The sequence below is a fragment of the Cibotium barometz genome, chromosome 36, assembly GCF_041138505.1.
Source record: "Cibotium barometz isolate CiBa-2024 chromosome 36, ASM4113850v1, whole genome shotgun sequence".
Lineage (NCBI taxonomy): Eukaryota > Viridiplantae > Streptophyta > Polypodiopsida > Cyatheales > Cibotiaceae > Cibotium > Cibotium barometz.
Genome location: NC_141081.1, coordinates 48987633 through 48996045, shown reverse-complemented (window position 1 = coordinate 48996045; position 8413 = coordinate 48987633).

Sequence of the window (8413 nt, the reverse complement as noted above, 5' to 3'; positions counted from 1 at the left end):
TCTCTCTCTCTCTCTCAAATGGGAGTCACCCCTTTATCGTACACTACGCATGCATGAACCTTCCTCTGTGAATTTATGTAAATTTTTCCTCATTTACCCAATTAAAAGTTCATTTGCTCTCTCTCTCTCTCTCTCTCTCTCTCTCTCTCTCTCTCTCTCTCTCTCTCTCTCTCTCTCTCAAATGGGAGTCACCCCTTTATCGTACACTACGCATGCATGAACCTTCCTCTGTGAATTTATGTGAATTTTTCCTCATTTACCCAGTTAAAAGTTCATTTGCTGTCTCTCTCTGTCTCTCTCTGCCTCATGGCAGTAGGTCAAAAGATGACATGGCATCAGCAGGTCAGAAGATGACATGGCATCATCAGGTCAGAAGATGACATGGCATCATCAGGTCAAAAGATAACGTGGCATCAGCAGCAGCAGCAAGTCGGATGATGGCATGGCTTTAGCACATCGAAAGATGATGTGGCATCAGCATATCAAAAGATGATATGACATCAGTAGATCAAAGGATGACATGGCATTAGTAGATCAGAAGCTGATGCAAATTGTGCAGATCTAAGTCTGTAGTAGACGAAAGTGGCTGATGCTGAATCTACAACCCAAGTGCCGAATGCTGAATGTCAGAATGCAGAAGATTGGCTTAGCAGTTTAATGCACTGCTGGTGTGAAGTAGAACGACCTTACACTCTACCTCACTCACACTCTACCTCACTCTACCTCACTCACACTCTACCTCACTCTACCTCACTCTACCTCACTCACACTCATAGTTTACCTTACCCTCTATTCCACACTTACACTCTACTCACCCACACTCACACTCACACTCATAGTTTACCTTACCCTCTATTCCACACTTACACTCTACTCACACTAACCTTACACTCTACCTCACTCACACTCACACTATACCTCACACTCACACTCTACCTTACAATCTACCACACTCACACTCTACCTCACACACACTCACCTACCCAAAATTTCAAAAAAAAATCCCATTAGGATAATACTAACAACCACCACCACCACTCCTATTGCATCCCCTGCGGCTTCTCCACCATCTTTGCCACCACAATCCCCTCCTCATCCACCACCACCACCACAACGCACTCCCTGTCCTCCACCACCGTTGCCACCACAATCCCCTCCTCATCCACCACCACAACCCCCTCCTCTGCTCCACCACCACATTGCACTCCCTGTCCTCCACCCCCCAAAAAGATCAGCTCCATCCTCACTACACGGCTCTAATTTGGCACTACTTCACTAAGCCAGCTCCTGTGCACAACACCACCATGGCCACAATTGCACACAGCCCCAACCAACCATGGCAAACATCGTGCATGCTTTTGTTGCTGCTCTAAGCCAACCTCTATTAGACTCTTGCTCACCATCATCGCTACTGGGAGGTATTCAACAAGTCATGTTTTTGAACCCCATGCTACACACACACACACACACACACACACACAGAGAGAGAACAAAATGCATTGCTAACTAGTAGTGTTATTTTTGCTTCTATCATGAGAGGAAATGATAATTTGTGCTTTGTACCTTCCATTTGTATGAATGCACCTTAAAAACTACTTACATGAGGTCTGGTATAGATATAACATGGAAATACCAAAGCTCATGTAAGTAGTTTTTGAGGTGCATTCATATAAATGAAAGGTACAAACCACAAAAAATTACAAAGCTAAAATATTACTCTCATGATAGAAGCAAAAATAATACTACTAGAGTTAGTAGGCTTTTCTCAGTATTTTAAGCCTTTTTCACCTGCATGTATACATGCTTTAACAAGGGTATCTCCATAGTGTCATCTTCTAAAAAATTGCACCCTCTCCAGCCTCACCACATACCTTTGTAGCTCAAAAAAGAGCTACACCCTTTGATAGCATGCCGAGGAATGTTGATCATCTACCGGTCCACCATCGAGGGAAGCTCCACATCAATAAAGTGAAGAAAGTCTAAAGAGAGGTTTGCTAATATATAGTAGCTATAAAATAATTTTAAGATAGTTTCTTAACTTTCAGAATTTTGGGGTTCAATTTTTACAAATCCCAATCTAGTAGAGAATCACACACAAGCACACAAACATACAGAGAATCCCAATCTAGTAGAGAATCACACACAAGCACACAAACATACAGAGATAGTGGAGATATATATATATATATATATATATATATATATATATATTATATTTGAATGTTAAAGCATGTATTTCTCCTCTTTGATAACTATTCTATCACATTCAAATGTTGAATGGTGGTGGTGAATTAAGTAATTCTTCATGTATGTGCAATACATACATGTGCACACATACACAGCACAGACACACATGCATACACACATGCACACACACATGCACAACATAGAGACACATGCATACACACATGCACAACATAGACACACGTGCATACACACAGACACACATGCATAACACACACACTTATATTCACGTGCACATAAGCGCGCACACACAGGTTGTGAGATGAGAGAAAGAGAGGACCAAAGCACCACTAACAATTTTTTATTTATAAATAAATTATCCAAACATGCTTTCTGGACTCTAGTAGTTTTGGTATGATTACTTTTTCCATCTTTTCCCCCTCCCCCCAAATCCTTCTTATCGATTCTAATTTAGTTATTCTAAATCTCTCCCCCAAGTTTGCTGCCTTGAAATTAAATACCTTTAGGATGCATAACAACTTTAAGTTTACAACAAAATTTGTACAAGCTTTGCCCTATAGGGGAGAGGAGGGGCGAAAGGGTCACTCAATGTACAAGCTTTGCTCTATAGGGGAGAGGAGGGGCGAAAGGGTCACTCAATGTACAATCAACATAGCACATTAATTAATTTAGGGGGTAGTTTTCAGCAAGTGGTCTACAAGATGCATGCAAAATAGGGTTTAAAAAAGTAGCCATGCAGTGAAAACTATACAGGTGGTGTATAAGATACATAAAGAGACGGACTCCTCACCTCTCCCTCAACGACTTGTCTCACTTTAAAGGGAGTGAAAGATAAGTTGAATCATTCCCAATTTGCAAATAGACCAGATGGGAATAGACTCTACCATGTATGGTTGGGTGTGGGATTCCCTTCTCATGCCAAGCTTGTAGTGTAAATTTACATAAAAGGGGTGAACAATACAAAGTGAAAACATGTATACATACAAAAACTTGTCTCAAAATCTATGAAAATTTAAAAAATAGAGGGTGGAAAATTCGTCTTTTGCTTATGATATATCAATGTTACAAAATGAAACTATTGTCTGATCGTGCATTAGTTGTCTTTCTTCAAGGTTTGCATAGGAGAACTTGCTGTATCCAAAAAAACACTCTAAAGTTGTAGAGAACTATTAGGGAGAGTTGGAGGAGAGAGCACATAGATGAGGTGGTTGAGGAGGTGTCAAAGTCATAATTGGCAATGGGTGCACATCTCCTCCAATTTTCACATTTAGACTTTGAGAGCTAGAAGGACTCTTAACTTGGTTTTTAAGGAAAGATCATACTTTTTTTATCACTCTTTTGCAATATTCTAAGCCTAAAAGGGCAAGAGAAGAAATAGAGAGTTTTTTAGAGCCCACAAACACTGCACTGGCACACGAATCAAGTAGCCATTTTCATGCACATAACGTACTACTGCAAGGCAAGGGAAGTTGTGAAAATAATCCACTTTTTTATATCAGATGACAAGGTGCATGGCACACTATTTGTGCAACAATGATTTATGTTGCATTATGATTGGTTACAAAATCAAGGTGTCACTCCGAAACACATTGGGTCTAGTTAGATGATGGTGCGGCCTCATAGTTTAAAGCTACTAGATCTTTATTTTTTGTTGCAATATATAATGGACTGCCAAGGATAGAGATGAGCAATTCCTTCTTTGGATCAGAGCATAGAAAGGGAGAGCATGATGGTGCAAGTGCAGTTGTAAAAAGAACCTCGACACATGAATGGTTAACCAATGGGGCTACTTTAAACTGTGCAGCAGATGTGGTTGGTTTTTGTCAAGCCAACCTATCACAGGGAGCAACCTTAACATATCCTTCCAAAGCAAGGGAATGTGCCACTGTGTTTTGGGAAATTAAATTAGGAGATGTGAATAGGGTGGTTAAATGGAATTATGCCACTATTGAGAATTCTCATTCCCTGCATTCTTTTTGTGGAAACAACCCATGGGATCCAACTACCTTTGCAACAAGATCACTGGCATGCTTTTGAGATGTATGCATGCATTCAGGTTGAAAGTACTATGCTACAAAGCCCATGTGTAGCCTTGGGATTATCACCTTATGGTGCCATTGCTTGATGATGCTGATATCCCTATAGATGATGATGAGATCCCTATAGATGATGTAAATTGATATGATACAAAGGCCACTATGATGCATTAAGCAACAATTTGTGTATTGGTGCACTTTTGTAGTAAATCCTAATGCAACAACCAATGATGAAGGTACAGATTTCTACTTTATCAAGTGCACTATATTAAAGGAGACGGTAGAGAAGGGGTACATTGATGCATGAAATAATGCAATTGATAGAGGTTCTTATGTTGTGTAAGGACTGTATTACAAGTAGATAGATTTCTACTCTTTCAAACTAGACACAAAGAAGCCAACTATTCACGTACTTTTAAATCGTTTACATTCTATTGACATACCCATGGAGCACATGCGAAAGAGAAAACAGATGTACACAATTACCCCAGAAAGTTATGAAGTAATCTATAACATCATGCCCTTTGGTATTTGACATGTACCCTAGTGCAGATGCAACAACCAATGATGAAGATGCATATTTCTACCTTGTCAGGTGCATTGCACATAAGGAGAAGGTAGAGAAGGGGTACATTGATGCATATAATAATGTAATTGATAGAGGTTCTTATGTTGTGCAAGAATAGTATTACAAGCAAATAGATTCCTACTCTTAAACTTAGAATATGACCTCATGCATGGCTCTCTCTCTAAGAGCTACAATGCATGTATAGTGAATACAAATGGAGACCATGGAAGCATGTCATCACTACATCCTAGAATAGATCCTAAACCTTAATGCCTAAAAGCTAAACACTAGACCCTAATGGAATTCTATATAAGCACCACCTTGCCCCCACCCTCACATACTCACACTTACCCTCTACCTAACCATTATCCCACCATCACACACTCTTCCTTACCCTCTCCCTCTCCCTCACCCTCTCCCTTACCCTCTACCTAACCATTATCCCACCATCACACACTCTTCCTTACCCTCTCCCTCACCCTCTCCCTTACCCTCTACCTCACACGTGCATATCCTCTCCCTTATCCTCTACCATCACACACTCTCCCTTACCCTCTCCCTTACCCTCTCCCTCACCCTCTCCCATCACACACTCTCCCTCACCCTCTCCCTTACCCTCTACCTCACTCACACTCTACCTCACATGCACATACACTCTCCCTTATCCTTTACCTCACTAACAATTATCCTCTACCTCATTAACATTCTACCACACTCACCTCACTCACACTCATAGTTTACCTTACCCTCTAATCCACACTTACACTCTACTACAATTTACCTCACTCACACTCACACTCTACTTCACATTTACACTCTACCTCACACACACATACACTCTCCCTTACCCTTTACCTCACTAACAATTATCCTCTACCTCACTACTATCACTCTACTACACTTACACTCACTCTCTACCTCACTCACACTCACTCTCTACCTCACACTTATAGTCTACCTTACACACACATACACTCTCCCTTATCCTCTACCTTACTAACAATTACCCTTTACCTCAATAACACTCTTCCATATTCACACTTACACTACAAATGGCAACTAAGGGAAGCAACATGAAGGCAACATCCTCAAATGCCGTTGCCACCACTGGTGACAGCAGCAGCTATAATAAAAAATTCATGACCTACTCAAATGTGTTTTGGTTATTAGTTTCTGCATGGTTGACCAAAAAAGGCACATTGATTACCAGTATGCGGGAAAAGAGTCGATCAGGGAAATTTATCATCGGTTTAAAGACAGCACTGAAAATCCCCATGACCCTTCCCATAAGGATGTGCTTTGAGTGAAGTATGAAAATGGAGTTAGCCAGTAGAAGGCCATGGGATTTTGTACTGACACTGAGACGGAGCAAATCTGCAGTTATTTTAAGCTATACTTGGGAGAGTAGTGCTTGCATGGATAAATGTTTCACCTTGGCGAAGGCCTTTGTGCCTCCTTAAATAATTGCCAAGGATACTTGTGTGAAGGGTGCTTATGTAATGGGCAATAGCCCAATGTGTATGTTTTGTGTGCAGTCTCCTATTGTAATGGGCATTATCCCATGGTCTTCCTAGTTTACTGGTGTTTTGTGTGAAGTGTGGTAATGTAATGGGCATTAGCCCATGAAATCCAAAGTTTGCTTGTGGGAAGGGCATTAGCCCAACATCTTCAATTTTTTATGGTATTGAAAGTATAGTGAAATTATAGTTTTTGTAATTCCTTTGCATATGTTTTGTTTAAAATGTACAGGAGTTAAAAATTAATGTTTGTCCTTGTCAGCTTCTCACATGAAGCCTATGGATGCTAGAGACACTTTACCTTAATTTCATGTTTCATGTTTTGCCAGAGACAAGGAGGTTCAAATTAATATTTTGTTTGCATAATGGCCATTAATTTGTATGAATAATCATTACTATGTGCTAGTTTGTATAATTGTATGAATAATCATACATGTATGCTATTTAGAATACTTGCATGCTTGTAAGAATACTTAAGTATGCTTGTAAGCCTTCCTAGTATGCTTGTTAGCATTCCTTGTATGCTCGTTAGCATTCCTTGTATGCTCGTTAGCATACCCCTATGTTAGTTAGCATACCCCTATGCTTGTAAGCATACCTAGGTATGCATTTTATCCTTCCTTGTATGATTGCTAGCATTCCTTGTATGCTAAGAAGCATACTTGATAGTTAGTATACCTGATAGTTAATATACCTGATATGCTAGTTAGCAAACTTGATGTGCTAGTTAGTATGCTAATTAGCATACCTGATATGCTCCTTAGGGTACCCGGTCTGGTTATGCTAGTTAGCATACTCAAATTGTTAGCAAAGCTAGATATGTCAGCTAGCACACATGTATGCTAGTTAGCATATCAGTATGCTACTGATATGCTAATTAGCATACCTCATATGCTAATGAGAGTACAAGACATGATTATTAGCAAGGTTGATATTCCTATTAGCATACCGATATGCTAGTTAGCATACATGTATGCTAATTAGTATACAGGTTTGCTAACTAGCATACATGTGTGCTAGTTAGTAAACATGTATGCTAGTTAGCATGCTATTAGCATACCTCATATGCGAATGGGAATACAAGACATGATTATTAGCATGGTTGATATTCTTAGTAGCATACTAATATGTTAGTTACCTCATGGTTGATATTCTTAGTAGCATACTAATATACTAGTTAGCATACCAATATGCTAGTTAGCATATCTAGATTTATCAGTTAGTGCAAGCTAGTTAGTATCTGGGATATGCTAATTAGCATAGAAAAGTAAGGACTCTAGCCAAAAAGCTCCCATACTAAGCAAGTAGCATACAAGAGTGTTAGTGAGATTATTAAATAATACTAGATATAAAAGTCATATGAGATCGGCTTGGGAAATGGGGATATAGGTTACCCCATTAATGCAAAAGATGAGGATTGATTAGAGCATTAAGAGGATTAGATTAAGCACTAGAGGATGGTTAGATCCATACCATGATGATTAATGTATGTAGCAAGGGAGACACAGAAGAGGCTATTATATAGCCATTTAGAAGTGCATGACATGTTATGCTTACCTAATGTAAGTGATGTCATGGCATACATAAAAGTAGTGCCTAAATTACATTGTTGCACTCCTTTAACTTTGTGATAAATCCCAACAGTCCACCAACCTGACATGACATATAATTTGGTATCATATGCCAGCATCCTATAGCCCTACATTCAACTCCTAGGTAGTATGCACTGCATAATAAGTGATTGCAAAGCATAATAAGGGAGCTTACAAGCCAGCATGGCCAGAGCAAAAAGTGTACCTTCAACATACAAGCCACAGGCAATGCATTGGTTGTGGGCTACATCTGTCATGGATCCTTCTGTACTATGCCATCAATTACATCCTTTCATGGATCCTTCTTGTACTATGCCATCAACTACATCCTTTGTGAATGTGGCTATGGCTAGAGTACATAAGGCATTGGCAACACCTTGATTGAAGGCTTAGAGCTGGCTCCACGTATGTAGCACTTGCTACAATTATTTTTCACACCTATAAACTTCCACATCCTTCAATTCCACTTCAATCTACAAAACATAACATCAAATT